The 19,409-nt window shown below is 35.7% G+C and overlaps 1 long non-coding RNA gene across 1 annotated transcript; it reads left to right on the top strand.

Annotated features, from left to right (window-relative positions):
- Positions 1-292: 292 nt before the first annotated feature.
- Positions 293-15,000, top strand: LOC134494977 (uncharacterized). Its single transcript, XR_010067736.1, has 4 exons — positions 293-413; positions 3,297-3,454; positions 6,165-6,279; positions 14,650-15,000. It is a non-coding gene; the product is annotated as an uncharacterized LOC134494977 (long non-coding RNA).
- Positions 15,001-19,409: the final 4,409 nt, after the last annotated feature.

Genomic DNA, 19,409 nt, shown 5'->3' with positions numbered 1-19,409 from the left:
TTATTTATATTTCAAATTTCATCACCGCCCATTTTGCATGAAGCGACTCTGGGCGGTTTATAGATGACATATAAAAATTTCAGAAAGCATCTTATAGTAATGCCACTTTTTAAGCAAACTGCAGATGCTTTTTTCATTTTCTCTGATTAATCAAGCTCAAGTGAACATTCTGAAGAGGCACAAAAGTTTTTAAAAATCTGTAATGTAATGAAATGGTATAATAAGAATGGCTGCAATTCTTAGGTTTGAGTCACCTCTTATCCCTCTTTATGTTAGATTTTAGGTAAAATTGAAGATGTGCAAGAGCTTATATTTACCCAGGTGCCTAAACTGCTGAAAGCCCTAATTCCAATTCAGACAATGCATCTTACCATTATTGTAACTCATCTGAAAACAGAAGATGATATTAAAAGGTAATAGAACTTAAGAGATGCATTTATCAACAATGTTACTATTTCAGAATGTTGGAAATGAATTTTTAAATTTTAATATTAACATATAAGGACCGTGATTAAAGGAACTTGGTGAAGTTCAGTTCTTCATTTCTTGTTATATAGGAACAGCTAAAAGCAAAAGATAATCACAGATCATGCAGTGTACCAGACAACAGTCAATGCAATTTAACTGGATCATGGGTTTGTTCTGGGATAATAAACAAAGCAATGTAATACAAAATTGTGGAACAATTACAAACTAATATTAGTTACATCAGGTCAGGGCCAGTCCTGGAGAATGTTTGGACAAATGCCTGCTCCAGTGATGCTCTGCAGCTTTACCAAGGAGATTCCAGTAATTTTGATTTCATCCATCCACCTCTCTCCTAGGGTTAATTTCCTCTTTATTCCCTCTTTACTCCTTTACACTGTCTTTATTCTTGAGGCTGATGAAATAAGCTATCTACCACTCACTGCCAACTGTAAGTTCACTAAACTTTCTGGTTTGTATTTTTAATATTACCCCATATTTTTCACTTTCCATGTTTGGTCTTATAATGAGCTAAGGCTTCTTTATTTTCAGCCAACAGTTGATGTCATCAGTGTAATGTTTTGATTGCTAATTTTGATTTCAATTGTCACCTCTTCTAATTTGCCATTCTTACAATATATCCTCTGTATGAGCTAAAAAAGCAGAGGGGCGTTATGCATCTTTATCTCACTCCTGCTTATTTTGAACCACTGATTTTCTGTTTCTCCAAACTTAAGTCTTATAATATCTTCTTGCTCACTGCAAATGTTCCTCAGCAGAAGAATGATGTGCTCTGGCTCTTCTATGACCTTTGATATTTTCCACATTTGGTCATGATCTATGCAATTCAAAGGCCTTGTTGAAGGAATAAGACAAATCTAAACCTCATTATATTCTCTTGCTCTTTCCACTATCATTTTATGTTAGCTATTTGATCTTGTGTCCCTTTGCCTGTTCACTTGGCATTTTGCTTTCTATGTATATTTCTAGTCTCCTTCGTAAGATCTTAAGCAAAATGTTGTTTGTGTGAGAGATTTAAAGATTTGGTAATTTACACATTCTGTTGCATCTTCCTTCTCTGGTAGAGGTATATATACCAATCTTTCCAATCTCTGGGCCACACAGTCTTGCTCCATGGTTGCTGACAGAGAGTTGTTAGCACTGTAACTGCTCCTTCTTACTCAGCTGTTCAGTGGCTATTTCAGCCATACCTAGCGCTTTTTTATGTGATAGCTGATCTCTTGCCCCTTGAACCTCCTCAATTTCAGGAGCTGCTTCCTGAACGTTTTCCCTTTCTAAACATCTTCCCTCTCTCATTAAGGTTTACAATCCTTCCCCAGAAACTAGAAGAATGTATTCTAACACGGGTATGAGAGGGGAGAGCATGTCTCTGGCACCCAGAATTGTCTAAATGTTTCAGCCATGTCCATATAATTGTCTCGCCATCAGTGGACAAGTTGTTTGTCATTGCCTTCTCCAAGTTTGAGTTTGAAGTTCCTTCTCTTGGTGTAATGAGCTGTGAGAATAACCTTGGGAGACAGGAAGAAGAGCTGCAGCCAAGGCAATGGTCAGACAAGAGATATCTTAGCCCATAGAAGAAATGGGAGTGGAGAAAGCATCTCAGAAGGGACCTACTCCCTAGAAAAGTAAAGGCGAGGGAGGGGAGAAGGGATTTTAGAATTGCAAGATTCTGTCACCGTAACCTTACAATTAAGGTAGTGTTAGTACTCATGGCTTTGGTTTCCTGTCTGGACTACTTCAAAGGGTTGACATTTGGTGAACTGGCTTCCTATATGCTTGCAGAGCCCTATCAGTCCTCATCCCACTGTGGCTTGCCCTTAGCTTCACTCCTTTCCTTTTAACCAAAAAAGTGACCATGATCGGGAGTTCCCACTACTGCACTGCTGCTAACATCTTAGTCAGGGTTAATAGTATGTCATGGTTATAATCCCCTGGAGGGTGGGGGCAGAAATCATGCTGGAAGATGCCTGATTTATTTTTCAGCAGGCTTTAAGGACCTTCTAGTCTCATTATGAGAACTAGATTTAATGTAACAAATAGTGCATTTGCCTGAAAGGAAGATGACTGATTTAAGATGATCATCCCCAAAAGGAAAATTACACAGAGAAAAACTCATCCACATCCATTACCATATTCCCAGGAAATGCAAGGTGACCTTCTCCTTTTAAAGGTCAAGCTTTTGGAAAGAGCTTTAGGTAAATACAATATTTTCTTGCCTTTGACATGATAGATGTAGCATTATGTCACACTGTGTGATTTGGAGCTGGAGCTGGCTCTGTTCCAAGACACTAGGGCAACAGTGGGAGGCAGCAGATGCTGAGGGTGCCAAGTAAACACAGCCGTGAGTCACATGACCCGCCCTCCATCCCCAGAGCAAAGCTGCTGCTTTCAGGTGAGCTGGGGAATGCTGTTCTGTTCCCAGAGTAATGGTCATATTTCAGCTAACTGGTTTCTGAACAGGGGAGAGAGCAATATTTTGGTCTTCAACTTAGACATCAAACTGTCTTTGCCCAGCCTAAGCACACTCATTTGAGGGACAGTGAACTAAGGCTTGCTTTCCCTTCCTCTCCAAAATAAATATATATTTAGGAAAAAGCTAAAGGAGCACAAAGGGTGATGCAATTAAGTCCAAAGCTTGAGGATGTATTCCTTTAGCTTAGTTTCAGATCTGAGGCATCTGCACCAATTTATAAGCGTCTTACATTTTCTTAGGTTGACCTTCGAAAATCTGCCTTAGTCTTAACGTTATTTCTAATGTCACTTTTTGCCAGTGTTTTTCCTGTTTATGAGTGTATATCATTCATCTGAAGGGCTATTTCTGCTCTCGAGCACAGCAAGGCTGAAGTGCAAGCTCTGTTGCAGAGGGAACTCTTCAGCATGACATTTCGTGGGATCGGCCAGTTTAACAACAAAGTGATTTATGTTAAAATGTCAGCAGATGAACAGCAAATGCTAAGCAAAATTGAAGGTTAGTATTCAAATATTCACCATTTGTGTAAGACATTAAAATGCTAGCTAAAATTATTAATGTGTTGAATTTATATTGTCTTTTTCCCTTGAACAATTACATTCTTTTTATATATATTACATTCTTTTTATTTGCTTTGGCATCCATTCTCCCTTCTGGTCCTTTATCCCTGGAACCCCTTTTTCAAACACCTAGTGGTCCTAGCGGATTAGTATCCCACTTAGTTTAAAGTCTATTTGATTTATGAGCAAGGATAATATAGCCGCAATGGTCTTTATAAGTATGGAAATGAGATATATCCAGAAAGCACACAGAATTTTGGTCTGACTCAGTTGCAGATATGCATGACTGGATTCTCATGTCATTGAGGAGGTGGTGAATGAAATTTTCCTTTCAGTACACAAGATAATAAATAGCTATTTTTCCTACCTGTTTAAAGCTTCAATACTTGCACATTCCCCAACATACATGGCTGAGGTAATTGCAGTAAAAACAACTCTCATACACAGGAAATAAAAGCCAGTGAATATCATAAAGAAATGGTGTGATGTCTTCATATTGCCCAGTTCTGATCAGTGCTCTTACTGTCAGCCCTACAAGGTAGAGCAGACCAAGAAACAGATGTCACATGTGCCTAAAATTACTTTTATTAATACTGGCTAAAGTCACAGAATCTTGCAAGTCTAAATGTGCTTCTCTTCATCTCTCTTTTATCTTCATGTGAATTCAAGGGGTGTCTCCATACTCCCCCTTCTTCATCTGGAGTTAAACAATATTGATCTGTTTATTGCTTTGTAATGGAGCTTCCCTCTCTGTGTCAAGGTCATCCTCTTTACTCTCTACACTCTACACTGCAGCATTCTCTAGTAACTGAAAATTCTGAACCATCTTCAAGGGCAGCCTGACATATAACACACTGCAGTAGTCTAAATGAGAAGTTACAAGGGGATGGGTTATTGTACTAAGGTGGTCTCTAACAAAGTTCACAGCAGGGTGAATGAGCCTAAGCTAGTGAAAAGTGCTTTGCATCACCAAGGCCAGTTGTGTCTCTAATGACAGGGATGGATCCAGAATTCCCAAGCTACGTACTTGATCCTTTGGGGATGGGAGTTGAGAGCAGACTGATTTCTACTAATCTAGTCAGATAAACTAGTCACCTTCAGCATATCAGTCTGGATTGACTTTCAGTTTTTGGCTCTTATTCAATCCATTACTGCAGCCAGGCAATTCAGCAATTCCTTTGCTTGACCTAAATCTGATGAAAAGCAGAGATAGATTTAAGTATCATCAGCATGTTGATGACATCTTACTTTAAATCTCTGGATGTTCTTATTCAGCAGTTTAATGTAAATATTGAACAGCATGGGGGATAACACAGAACCTTTTTGAACCCCAAAGGGTTGTAATGGAATGTGAGGGCAACCTTGAAAAACAGAGGGAAGAGACACTGTCTTGGGAACAATCAGACGAAAGGGAAGGGAGTCCGAGAGAGGGTAACTGTCTAAAGAAGAAACTTAGGAAAGACTGTCCTGACCGCTCAAGCAATAAATAGGGAGGGCGGGAGATTTGTACTTTGAGACTTGCAAGATTCATGTCAGCCCTTCCAGGTAAACCAGACAGGAAATACGACAAGATGAACTAATTCTACTTTATTGTAAGGCTACATTAACAGAATCTTGCAATATGTCACAGTGAGCTACCAAGGGCTCTTTATGAGTTCTAGCAGGGCGAGACTCCAAAGGTCCCAAACCACTCAGAAAAACTGTGCAACACTGCATAATGGAAGAGAAAACTTACCCACTTCCGTCACAGCCACAAAGTAGGTTCTGTATCCAGTTCTTATTAATGTCTTATCAGATCTGAGTTTTCTTCTACCTGCATTCTAGACTGTATCAGAGAAGAAATGGTGCTCTCTTCACGCTAGACAAAAAGTATCCAAAGCCTGCCAAGTTATCTACCACTCTCCATCCTTGGCAGTAAAGTTATAAAGTAAAGATTTATATAACTAACATTTGCTGATCTTTTGCGATCCTCACAATCTGCTGCCTGAAGTGGCTACCTGATAGCAAAGTCAGCCCGATTGCTTACTGTATATTTTGTTCCTTGAGAAATGAAAGATTGGTAAGAATTATTTTTGTCTGAAAACTAATGGATGGAATAGTTGACTTTTTCTTCATGATCTTAGTCTTCTCCTCCCCTCTCCTATGGCTTGAATTAATTTTTTATGAACAAGAGAGGATCCAGTCATGGACCTCTGATGGATTCATCATCTCTTTAACCCTTAGGCTGCCTGACGTTCGTGGACTACATGCAGTTCCCAGCTCCTCTTGGTAGCCCCTAAATCCCCCTAATATTCAAATGAGTTTTTACTTGTAGCCGGACTAAGTAGCAACCCTTAAACAACCATGGCTTATTTTGAAAAAGTGAAGCTGGCTCAGATCACCACAAAATCTCAGGTTACACTAAGGATTGAAAGAAATAAAAACAATGGCAAACCTCTCCCATACTCTGGCCAAGAAAACCACACAAGGCCACAACCTCAATGTGACGGAATCTTTACTTTTATCCTTAACTCTTTAAATTTTACACTCAAAAGTTTCAGTATATGATGTTTGGCATAACTTCCCATTTTATTTGAAGCTGTTTCCAAATCAAACTGCATCTGAATATTATGTCAAGAAAGGTCTTAGTTTTCACTCCTTTTCCCTAGGAATTGTAGCAAACTCTTTTATGGAAATGAATATAGTTATATTACAAGCAGCAGAGACTTCAAACCACACCTGACATTTCTAAAGCTCTCCAAAGCCTCTGCACTGAGACGGAAGGTAAATAAGTAGATTTAAAGCCTCACGTTCATGCTGTGTTATGATTAGTTTTCTTGCATGCTGAAAATATTTCCAACTTATTTGGAATAGCCATGTTGAAAATAAATTGGTAATTTTATTCATTTGATTGCTATCCTAACACACTGGAAGGATTGAAGTTGGTAAGGTAGGAACCAGTGGTTCCCAGCCCAGTCTCATGACTGTGAAGAGACCAAACAAATTTCCCTTGACTCAAAAAAGCAGGAGAAAAGGCCTAAAATTTGAACTCTGATGTATAGGCATATATTGTATATATTAGGCTTCTAACCTGATGTACTGGTATAGGCGGATCTCTCTATCTCTCTCGGTATTTGTGCATCTATCTATCTATCTATCTATCTATCTATCTATCTATCTATCTATCTATCTATCTATCTCCATTCTTTCTGCAGTTAAGGATCTAATCTTGCAGAGTTGTGTCTGTGAGTCTCTTGCCAAAAAACCTGTTCCAGAATAAGTGGTTGGTGTCTGGCAAGCTGAGATTTTTGGCCACGCCTGGGAAACGCCTGATACAAACTAATAAAATGAAGGGATGATTCATGGACTGATTTTGATAAAAGGAACAATTATGTTGACCTGAAAAATGCATATTGTTGCAGATTATATTGGGTCCCCTCCATCTCTCCTTTATCTCTTCCAATAATTTTTGTTCCATGTAGAAGTACTGAACAGATGATGTTCTAAACTGGGAGCTAGTTAGGCATTGTGTTTCTTCTGTAAATTAAACACAGAATTGCAACTGACTTACATCCTTGTAGTATATCACTTTTTATATACCATAACATAATGTTCTGAATGAAAAAAGACAATATGTATGAATATAACATGAAAACTTAACTCTTTTTAATGTGGAATTAAACCGACTAAAAAAAAAAAAGAGAGAGATTGTGCTTCTAGTTCAAATCAGGAAAAAATGTTTTCATTGGATTCAGTCCCATCCAGCTGTAGGAATAATTTTTTATCTAATGGTTACTTCAACTGACAGAGTGGAAGGAATTGGATTATTTTGCCTTTCTGCTGCCCTTTCCTGTGCTCCCCATGTGGGCGAGAGGGGCGGTGATAAAGTTTGATTGATAAATAAATAAATAAACAAATACATAAATGTTGTTCTGGAAGGTGTCCATTTTCTGGAATAAGTTGTGGTGCCAGGTCATCTTCCATTAGAGAAGATGTTAAAAGCCATTCTGTGAACAGAGCAGCATTATTGCATTCAGCCTCTAAATTAATAAATACGCTACTAACAATGGCATTGACCAGAACGATGGCAATGGAGACATGCTGAAATGAAGGTTCTGTAGCTGACTGCCTGGAATACCACAGCAAGTGTTTATGCTATGGCTGGGTTTTTTTTGGGGGGGGGGAAGAGAATGAAATTTAGTAGGTCATATCTCTTGCTATTGTAATGCTGTCCCTTCATTTCTTCCCCAAATCTGGATTTTATGTGTTTCTCTGCAAAAAAAGGCAAAATCATAAGCCAAAAGTAGAACAACAGTGATTTCATGTCATAATGGCTATAGTGAGATGTTACAAACAAAGTGTTTTTTTTTTTAAAAAAATCTGGCACAGTCATGATCAGCTAATGTCCAATTATTGCTATTTGGCTCCCCCTTTCAGCTGGAATGGCTATACAAATCCAGGCAGCTCTAGTGGATCTCTTTCCCAACAAGCCAGACTTTCTGGTTCACTAAACACTATGCAAACCAGGGAATACCATCCTTGTTTTCTGATTGGTTAAGTCAGAGTTCCAATGAAAGTTGGCTTTAGCATGATGTCTCGGTGAAATAATACAGATAGTCTATCAGTCTGACTTCACAGAGAGAGGAAGGGACAAAAACTTCCATGTACGTATGGTCTGAAGCAAAATATTTCCAGAATACCTCTGGAATATTATCCCATAGAAAAGCATTATTTTAATTTTCTATTGGCTGCTGGGGAGCCATGTCTTGAAGGTATAAACTGTGGTCCTTGAATCATTTAATCCAAGGAAAGTTAAGAGGGTTACTCTTGGGCAAAGGGATTTGAATTCAGCACCACTGGGCTGCTTTTACTATTGTGGTTATGTCAAAATGAAAATGCAACAGGCAGCAATTTCCACTCTTTGAACAGAATGGCTTCCAACAGTGTTTAGTTGATTGCATGATTTATATCAGGTTCTATTCAAGGCTTTTAGGACATTGCAGTATAAATATATGATATGCTGGTCTAACCTTTAACTGCAAAAGGATATAGGATTTGGGTTTTATCACTTTACAATTAAAATAAAACATTGTTCTGATTAGATTACACTTTTCCTGGTTGAACAATATCCTGCTTGTTTTCTGCTTGTGTGTTTTTATGGGGTCAGTATAATGCAGCAAAGGAAAAAAAATGATGATATACCTTTGGGATGTTAATCAAGTGCTTTCATAGAAGAAGAAAGTCTGTTCTTTGACCTCACATTTCTGCTTATTTGTTGTATTAGGTATTTCTTCAGTTATAATTGTCTTCTTTTTGGCACCTTAAATCCTGCCAAGTCTAGAAAATATCAGTGGTTTACAAAAATAATGGATTATTCCATGTCTGATGTAATAGTAGTTACATCTGATTTTAAAATGTAAAAACTGAACTGAAATGTTTGCAGTAGCAAGCTTAATGGAAAGATAATGGCTATTCCTTTACTGTAGAGAATGAATCAGCAAGGATTTGGCTCTGCGTAAAATAATTCGCTGCAGAATTGGGGCATCATTTGTTAGAAGTCTTAAAATTATCCTTGCATATAAATAATAGATACAGATATGTCAAAAAACTAGACCCAGGGTCAGTCCAAGCAACAGTAAGATATAACAAGCACTTTCATGAAATAATTCCCACTTCCCCATTTATTTCCTTAGGTTTTGATCACAGGTTATTTGTAATTCATACATATAGCAAAAATCCTCATAGACTTAATCCCATATCCATATTCCTAAATTAGCATTTTTTATCTGTTCTAGTTATGCCCCCCAAACCCATTTAAACTATTTCTAGTAGTCATTTTGCCAGTTCAAAATGAATAAAAGGTTTTGTTTTCCTATCTGACTTAACAAATCAATTCAAGTGAAATTCCCTGGTGGACACTCACTTGGGTATCACTGCCCCCCACCCCCTGTAAAGGTCTGCTCCTTTATAGGATTTGAGAGGACTGGGATAGGCTGTTCATTTACACATTCCCTTGCTTTTTTCTTTCATTGCATCCCATCCCAATTTGATTTCCCCCTTCTTTTTTCCTTGAAAATCAGTGGCTCACTAAAGAAGGGTAGATAGAGAACTGAAATACTGAAATAATTCTTCCAATTGCATTTAAAAAATAACAATTTACCTGAGATTTTCAGTAAGCCATACTGTGATATGGGCAAATTCCCCCATTGCCTCCCCAGAATTCACTGTGCTTGTCAGGTAGTTAAAGGATTGGATTGTCTATTTTGCTTATGCATCCTAAGGCCATTATATAAGTTAAACATTTCCTATATGTAATAGGTACACATTGGAAAAAACTTATTTAATCTATTTTGTGAATAAATCTACTGTCCCCCATGTTTTAAGCTTCAAGTCCCAAAATCCCTAGTTATACTGGTAGTCACTTATTGACCAAATATATTTTGTGTGTGTGCTGGAATATGAAATAATTTGGAATTAGCTCAACTCTTAGCATGTATAAATTTAGGAAAAGAAACTATTCCAATCTGTATTTCTTTTTTTTATATATATATATTTTCTTACATGGATAGATATAGATACATACATACATACATACATACTTGAATTTTAGTTATCGAAGCAATGACAAGCCAAGCCGAGAAATACTCTTTAAAAGGGCTATGCTGCACTTAGGATTTGATTTCCAGAAGGTATACGTGGGAACAGTTGTGTAGCTGTTCTGTAACTTAAAGGGACTATGTACAATCCCTTTATGCAGTTGCATAAAGGTGTTACCAGCAAGGCATACCTATATACTCCATTCTGAACACCCTTTGGAATCTACTATTTAATAAAGATTCTTATGATATTACTTTTGAGAGAGACCTTTCCAAAGTCAGTCAGCATAATATTTACAATGATCATGGGTTGATCCAGTCCATTCAGTCAAAATATTCTGAATTAGTGGTCAACTAGTGACTACAGGAGGTGGTAGGCTGGCTGACTCAACTAGACATACTTTGGTATGCAAACCAAAGCATCATTGACAATGAATATCTTTTTTAACAAATGAAAAATATTTGGGACAAGGAAAATAAAATAGAAACATTCCTGCTTTGCAAAGAATTTGAAAAAAAGATGTCAAAGATTCAACAACTATAATTGTAGGAGATATTCTGATGCCATCTACTGGTTATACATTTTTTCATGCCTTTAAAAACTAGAATAAGTAGATATTTCTGAATATTGCTTCTGTATTACATGTTTAGACTGATTCATTATATAGAGAATTAGTATTTTTCCATTAAAAACATATTTATAAAATATACAGTAGTAATAGCACCAGGTAAGATATAAAACCATTCTAAGAGTCAGATGTCATTTAGAGCAAAGAACAATCAAGGACTCAATTGCCACCTTCAATAGTTTTATGTTAGTTCATAATTAATCATTTTTGCATGCATGAATCCTGACCTTTATTTAAAATAATGTGTCATGCAATTAAAAACTATGGAAGGGTAGCTGTGTGGGTTGGCTATGCATGTTTAAGATTAATGTGTAATTGTTCCCTTGGATGTTGGTTTAGTTGAATGGTTTTTGCAATGTTTCTTTACACTTTATACATTTCTATTACTCTTATTAATGCAAAAAATATACTTATAGGATAGGTTGTAGTCAAATCATATGTAAAAGTCAAAATGATGTGCAAACTATTTATTCAGATTTCATATAGCTATATAAAAGCATTTCCATAAATAAATAACATAATTATATAAAATAATCTTCATAGTCTAATATCCTGCCTAGTTAAGTTTCCTACAGGAAATACAAGACAATTCAGATAGAAATGTTGGCAAATGGACACTTGAAGGATTAATTGAAGCAGCCATTTTTGCATCACAAAATACTCATGAAGTTCTTCATCGTGTTGGACTTCATCTGTCTTGTCAGTCTAAAGCTCGACATATTACAAGGGATGTTAATATTACAAGTGCCAGCACAGTCCATTACTGGATGTTTTGCATACAGGATTAGGCGCAGCTTGTACTTGTAACCAACTCCAGTAGATTTTGCACTTTTTAAATGGATTATATTAGATGGATGTCCTGGAAAGTATAGATGTTTTTGCTCTTTTCCTCTACAAATGACATGTTTTCCTACAAAGTGGTATAAATTAAAATCTGCTACATCCTAAAAGCTAAGTAGCAAAGTTGGCAACATTAAGTATATAACAATAAGTAATTCTTATTGGCTAAAAGAACATGATCAAACATGAAGAAACTTTATTACAGTCAATAACTAGTACAAAAGAGAGAGAGAAAAAAATACAGCAAAATATCCATGTACTTATAGATAAATGAATAAATTAGGTAAATAAAAGTTAGCATAAAAATTATAGACATAAATATAAAACCTGATGAGTTGTTCTAGTTAACTAAACCTATAAAATCTATTATCTATAAAATGTGTCTACTTTATTTACTACTTCACAATCATTGGCTGGGTGCACCTACAAATAAGTAAGAAAAAATAAAGTAGATGAAATAAATAACTTTACAGCATACAACTTTAGAGTGGGATGAAATGTAGAATTTTGCCTAGCTAAACCTGCTTATGGCTAAAAGAAAGGTTACATAAATACCATCTGTCCAGTCTGGAGTTGCTGCTAAAAAAGGAAAAATTAACTTGTGTAATAAATCTGAATAAAATCCACATTATGATAGAATATGAGTGATTGATTCATCTCCCTCCATCCCACAAAGGCACAAACTATATACTGTTGGAATGTTATATCTATCATAACACAGAGCAGAAGTGTTACTATGCACCCTTGAAAGATCCAATAATAATTGGGTTGGAATGGTCTATAAAGATAGGGACTAGATGCTCCTTGGAAAAGCATTGGGAGATTTACAAAAAATAGTCAAGTGGGTTAAATAAACCATTCGTCTGTGTCTATAAGTTATTTCTTTATCAATTTGTTGGCCTGGTCCCAATCTAAAGTACATAACATAACTGGGAACAGATAATAATGTACTATTTCCTCAATTAGGGGTGAAATAGCTTCACTGAAAATTTCCTGCATAGTAATAATTTTATGCTACAATAAAACATTCCATAACATTACATCCTCTTAGGATTGCTGACATGTATGTGTTGTGAACGACGTGAGAATTGAAATATATACAAATTAGAAGTATCAGTTTTGTTGTGAAATTCTGTAGGCTTCATTATTTTGAGTCCTGTATCGATGGACTGAAACTGCACTGCAGTTTTGTGATGTAGAATCATGAAAAGATGTTATTACAGTATGTTAATTTGTTCTAAAATGACAAAGATCACTGAACATAACGTCTAGACTGTGATGACTCAATGACAGTGCATCTCGCATTAATATGCTTTGGAACAGAACTTATTTATGAAAAGGTGGCTTTACTTTGACATTTCACTTTACATGTTATAGCAGCAGCAGTATTCTTCTTCCAAATTTACTATTATTATTAAACAGCTATCCAAAGAACATAACTTCTGGTATCTGTTCACTCCAAGAAATTAGATTCTTTTGATAGTATGCCACTAAGATGACTTACTTAAATAAAAGGTTATATCTATTTCTGCATAGGGAATACCATTGCAAGATGTAAATATTAAGAGAGAGTTGTTTTGCTTAACGTGTTAGATGGAGAAACGAGATGACCTGATCAAAGCAAAGAGATATGGATTTTGAAAAAAAAGTTCTTGCTGAAAGTGATCCAAGTGATGGTTGAAAAGCTTCTAAGTGCAATTAATTAAAACTGGAAAATAAGAGATTTATAGCAGCAGAATATATATTTTTTCTGGGTAGAAAATGTCACTAATGTGAAAGAATTTTATTACTCATTTTTTTAAATTTTAGACCCACAGACTAGCCTTGGGAACATCAGACTTGTATGTCTACTGCTTATTTATACAGATGAGGGGGAATCCTACCCAGCTGTGACTAATAAGGAAAAGGACAGATGTTTAGCTCTTAAATATTTAATAAATGCCTATTTCATCAAAACTATGAATTATAAAAGCAGGACAAACCTTTCAAAATAATCTCTTTCATGTCTATTGTATTATATATATTCAAACACAAAGAGGTGGGTCAAAGGACAAGAAATGAGAGCATTCATATATTGAAATGTTAATAGTTAACCAATAAGTAATTAAAATTACCTATTCTCATGAAGGAAGGATATGAGATCATTATGAATACAATTTCTGAAATATATTTAGACACTGTTGCTTAATGGATCCACCCTTAATGCATATTTGGGAACCAAAAACTCAAAGCCTTATACTCTATATGGTTTCTTTTTACCCACTTTTCACTTGGAATCCCAGGCTAGGATAGCTTCACACTTCAGTTTGCTTGCTGTTTAATCATCCTGTTCCACTATACCACCCCAGGAAGTCCCAAGGAAGTAGCCAGTAATGCTTTTCTGTAGGTAGGTGTATCCTTAGGGCATTTCAGGTATATGCAACTTCAGTCCAGTGGAAAGATGTTGATTATAGAGTAGATGTAAAATAAACAATTAAATCTTCTCCTAGGAAGTGGTTGTTTCATAAAGATACAGGAATCTCAGAATGGACAAACAAACAAACAAATAGTTGTCTGAGGGACAAGGTAGTCAAAGTAGTGGTGAGCTTAATAAATCTGGCCAATGATACTGTATAGAAGTGATAGGGATCAAATTTAAATTTTATCCTTTCTCTAAGCATGGAATATTGATGGAGTTTGCTTGTTTGTTCTGAGAAAGAGAAACTATTGTCAGTGTGTTAGGCTGGCAGGAGCAGGGCAGGTCTTGGTTGGGAAGAATGAATGATCTCTGTACCATTCCTTATCTAATCTTGGGCTCATAATATCATTAGGGCCTTGCTTTCTGGTTGCAGTAGGAGGGTTATGACCTCATTAACAGGACTAGGGAGATGGAAGTTCTCCAGATTCTGCTGAACTACAAATTCCCCAGCACCACCAATGGCTAATGCTGGGATGCTGGGAATTGTAGTTCAGCAATTTTTGCTATTATTAGAAAGTTAAACAGCCATGGTGTATAATTATACGCATGCCAGGCATTTAGGCTGGTATTATATCTGATTCACTCATTAAGGATTGTATTTAACACGTAATGTCTCTTTTTCATTCTCTAGGGCTTCAGAAAAATTTATAAAGGCTTGTATATGGAATATAAAGATACTCCTTTTGGCACAGAGCTATTAAGACGAATTGATCTCTGTGCCATGCATAAAAAAAAGCAAGATTCTGGTTACTATCACTGTGAATATTCAATTAATATATGCCCCATAAATTCTGAAGATAATAGAAACATGGAACAGCAGGCTGATGCCCTGAAAGAAAAGTGAACCAGGTGTTCCTTTAAATTATGGTGCATATAAAGTTATTAAAACAGTACATGGAGACAATGATCTTGCTGCTCAATGAAATTGTAATGAAGCTGGAAAACTTGCTGGAGACTCCGTAATCAGGAGGAAGTGAAGATACAAAGATGGAAGCTAAGCTAAGGGTGAAACTTCTACTAGATGGAAAGGCCTCCTCTACCTCAGTATCTAAACTCATGCCAGAAAAGCTTAATACAAGGCAACTGAAGACCAAGAAAAAAGAAAAAGGACAGGTAGCAATTTGGGAAAAATTGTAGCAAATTAAAAAAAATTCTCTTAATGTGTACGATTTAATGATGGTAGAAATAAATCTGTCATTGAAAACATCAGTCAACACAATGATTGTAAAGTATTTTTACAGTACTGATTTGAGAGAAAAACTTAATTGCTTTAGCATTATTGTCTGTCATTAATACAAATGTTGATGGAAGAAGTAGAACAGGAGAACATAATGTAAGAATATGAATAATAAGCAAATGATGTGCCTGCTTGGGTTTAAATTTTGCTATCTTTAATTAAAGCATTTTATTAAAGCATTATTATCCTGCAGGATTACTCTTCAGTACTGAATTAGTGAAACTGCTTATCCAAAATGGATACTTAATAAGAAAACAGCTTTAGTGTAAGATGATCTTATTTTGGGATTAAAGAAATAAAATTTGAATGTAGTAATTAGTTATAAAGGAAAATATGTGTTATAAGAGTGAAAACTGTAAAAAAAAATTAACATTCTCAAAATAATTTCAGATTTCATGTTCTTTCTTAGATCAATAAGGAATGCAATACAAATATGATGCATTTGTTTACTAGAGAAAAAAGTGTGCTTGAATATATATGTGAGTTAAAATTGGTTATACATATGTGAGCCAAATCATAGTATTCCACTCATTTAATGTAGCAAAAATAAAATATAAAATTATTACATGTTCTTTATCTCTCTTATCTAGCACTGTAAATATTAAATTGCTAAAACATTATAATGTGAATGTTCTGTCAGGTATTTGTAACATATTTTGGCCAGTAGATGGTGCAAATGAAAAACCTGGTGAAACACAGTGGCAAGAAATGAAAGGGACCTGTTCTTAGAACATTTGACTGCTTTTTGCTTTAATCTTGGCAGTCTAAAAGCAACTACCTTTTAAATCCCTGTAGTAAACAAATTTACTGGTTGTCACCATTATTATACTATTGATAATTGTATATATTCACAAATAAAGAACATTATAGGCTGATGATTGTCAGTCATTCTAATTCAAGTTCTTTTACAAAATTTTGTCCGTGGTTCATGTCTCCTGTTGAGTCTTTTGATATTGTAGAAGATTCTGCAACAATATTTTTGTACTGGTTTTGTTTTGTTTTGTTTTGTTTTAACACAGAGTGAATGACCAGTCACAAGGAATGTTTTGCCACCATTAGCCAAAGTTGATCAGGGTTACTGTTCACTGTACTTTCAAATTTTGATCCTACTATTCTGTACCAGTGCTGGCAACATCCGATGGGCCATCTCATGAAGTCAGTTGAAAGCGCATATTCTGGAATACATTCAACATACCCCTGGGATTGTACATTGCAAGGACAAATTAGTAGAGAAACTTGTCCTTTGTTACTCATCTTCTCCTGCAAAAACACTAGCAGGCTTTGACAGGGAGCCTTAGGATGCAATTGCTGAAAGCAGGGTGATGAAATAGTGAATGTGTCAACTAGGACCAAAAGACTCAAGTTTGAGTCCCCCCTTAGCAAACAGCCAATAAGTAAGATGTCAGTAATCTACAATACAAGGTAATGGATTTATGCATGGTGAAAGATGAGTTTGGATCAGCATTGAATGTACATCAGGTAATTACACTGTGAAGACGATGTCTGGCTGTTAACTGTTGGTTATCTGGCCCAGTTGGTGTTCAAATGCAACTCAAGATTTTCTCAGTAACTTTTGCTTTTGATGTTTGCCCATATAACCATAAGATTAAGAGGCAATATCTTTAAAACTCTTCAGCTGTAATTACAATTCTTTTTATGAATGTAATTGGATTATGTGACCTATTAACAAACATTCCCTCATGCAGCAATTATTTTACTAAAGCTCATTAATTTTCTATAGATGGCACTGGAACATAGAAAATATCTAGTAAGCCACATTTATAGTGCTTTGGGAGGGCTTCTGTATTCAAACTACAAGCTTATATAATGTGTCAGTTCTAACATTTGTATGTACTAGTTATTCATTTTTCATAACGCAAAACAGTAAATTTAAATTTTACTGTTCACTTAGATAATTTCTAAGGCAAGTGTTTAGCATGTTCATTAACTTGGCATTCTAACTAGAAATGGCAATAATGTCAAAATTAGCTTTCACAATATTATCCAAATTTCCTTGCATTCCAAAATCCTGTGATGAAACTAGTTTCAAACATTAGAGCTTATTGGTATTCACTAGCTCCCGCAGGAGGGGAGCCAGACGTATCTCTCTTTCTATGCCTGCATTTTTCATCCAAATTAATTAGAAGGACTTTGTTTCATACTTAGAGCTTGAACAAGGTGAGTGACAGACAGCTTGTAAAGTGAGAGCAATGATGTAATTCTGAAGCTGATGAGCCTGATCTTGATTTAATCTAAGAAATATGAACTGATTCATAGAACTAGAGATTATTATTACTTGAATGACACTCTCTGTGATTAAGGAGAAACAGGGATACACAACAGGAGATTTTCAGCTCTGAAATCTCAAAGATGATGCTAATAATACCTTAACATTTTTGCATGGTGAACCCTTCATGTGTTAAGAAATATCATGGCCATCCTATGCAAATGTCTATGGGCACTGAATACACCTGCAACAGAAGGTACTGTCATCACATGAAATCTCTTCACATGCACATATGTATACACACACAGGCATATTCATGTATATATACACACATACTTTGGATGAATGTTTTTCCATATAAGTATTTCCCATAAAAATATGCCATGTGTGAAATAACTCTTTAATCACATTCAGGCATTCAGTATTCATATGGTTGCAATCCATGGAGAAGACACACTTGGTACTCTGTGTCCCTGCACCAATGTCCTTGCTCCTTACCTTCAGTTGCAATGAAAGGAGGGGCTGGTGAGAGCATGATGGGGTGACGGTGAGATGACAAGGCTGTTCAGCATGAACCTTTCCCTGCTCTTTATGATTGGACATGGCATAAGGAAACAGGCCTTTTAGTTGACCAAGTGGGTGATTACCTTGTATAATATAAACTAGTGACATTTTCATTATATGAAAAGGTGAACATTTACTACTAGCTTACATATTTCTTCATTGCTAATGTTATTTCTGGCCTTAAGATATTTCCAGCAGTGTTTTGGAACAGCAGTTATGTGTCAGAAGTCAGAAGTACAGTTTATCTACCTACTTTGTCTTAATGAAATGGTTGGAAACGATTGTTTTATTTTTAAGAAGCCTACACATCTCACAAGTGCATTTGTCTCACTGACAGCAATGCTAATAAATCAAGAAATGCTCTCAAATATGTTAAGCTCTATTTAATTACTCCTATGACTCTTCAAATGCTCTTAGAGCCTGGTAGGTCAGCTGAAGCTGTATATCGAGACATATGCTCTTTCATTAGTGCGAGATTAAAAGTTGGGTCACTGAGGTCATCTTTTGAATGTTTTCACTATGGCTGATTCACATGTCAATTTCTATGAGGGTACACATGCTATTATTAAAAGGTTCCATGCTCTGATATAAAAAAAGCAACTAAAGGCTTTTTCTTTTAAAAGGACATAAACGAAAACCTATTGGATTGGAAGAAATAATATTCTATTTACCAATGAGGTTAGGTAAGTACTTCCAGGGTCTGAATCTAAATGTGGTCCTCCCAATGCTGCTGACATTATTTCTGACAATCCCAGCCAGCAGCCTGGCCCCATCAAAGTGGTCCTTGCAGAAGATGGAATTCTTCCAAAGAGCTTTTATAGATTGAATGGCTCTTGTCTGCATTTTTATATAGGTTTGGGGGATTGTTATTTATTGATTCATATTTTTATTTACCATGGATGTTTCATGTTATATAAATTCATTAACTGCCAGGAGTCCTAGTAGATTATGGAAGGTTAGAAGTCAAATAATTGAATAAATATCTGTCCTGCTTCTGCTTGAAGTTATTATTTAGATTCGTGCATTAAACAGGAGGCTGAACTGAAAGGGGCCTTTCCAACTCCATGATTTAGATTCATTACTCATCAGCTGATCAGATGATTATCCAGTTCATTGTCAGCTTACAAAATAGTGATCTTAAGTTACTACAACAAAAACATGTGGTATAAATAAATACACTTTATGAAGGGTCCTTTGGTACTTTTCAAAAATATATAAAAAAATGGGTTACTGTGCTGCTTGGAAATATTTCCCCATGCCCAGAAAAGAGAAAGATTAAAAGAATATTTAATTGATAGTTTAGTTTCATACTTGTCAATTCAAAAGTGCCATTAAATTCAGTGACACTATTTTGGAGTAAGCA

This window comes from Candoia aspera, chromosome 3, assembly GCF_035149785.1.
Source record: "Candoia aspera isolate rCanAsp1 chromosome 3, rCanAsp1.hap2, whole genome shotgun sequence".
Classification (NCBI taxonomy): domain Eukaryota; kingdom Metazoa; phylum Chordata; class Lepidosauria; order Squamata; family Boidae; genus Candoia; species Candoia aspera.
Note: the sequence above shows the minus strand (reverse complement) of the source record. Positions and strands in the feature narration are given on the sequence as shown.